The sequence below is a fragment of the Aptenodytes forsteri genome, unplaced genomic scaffold, assembly GCF_000699145.1.
Source record: "Aptenodytes forsteri isolate BGI_AS27 unplaced genomic scaffold, ASM69914v1 Scaffold61, whole genome shotgun sequence".
Taxonomy (NCBI): Eukaryota; Metazoa; Chordata; class Aves; order Sphenisciformes; family Spheniscidae; genus Aptenodytes; species Aptenodytes forsteri.
Window position 1 is genome coordinate 745,897 of NW_008794443.1, and position 409 is coordinate 746,305.

Sequence of the window (409 nt, forward strand, 5' to 3'; positions counted from 1 at the left end):
TCGGCCTGCGTTCGAAATAAAAAAAAGGGCTGCAGCTTTCTCCTGGCCTCCCTCTCGCTGGGTGCAAGGTTGGAAGCTTTGTTTTAAGCAGGAAGATGGGGTTTGGGTGGGTGTTTTTTTTTTTTCACTCTGGGCGACACTTCATGGTGGTACGGCACACGGGCGTTGCTCTCCCAGCACAGCAATTAAAATTAACATGGTTAATTAAAAGTGCTGAGCGGGGTTAAACAGTTCTGTCCTGCTGCCGTGATGCACGCGCAAAAAATGCAGGCGCAGAAACGCACGGGTGCGTGCCCCAAACCACAGGCACACGCAAAGCCACGCGTGCATGCAGCTGCGCATGCAGAAAACCGCGCGGGCGCAAAAACCACATGCACAAAAATGCACATAGCTGCGGGCGCAAAACCAC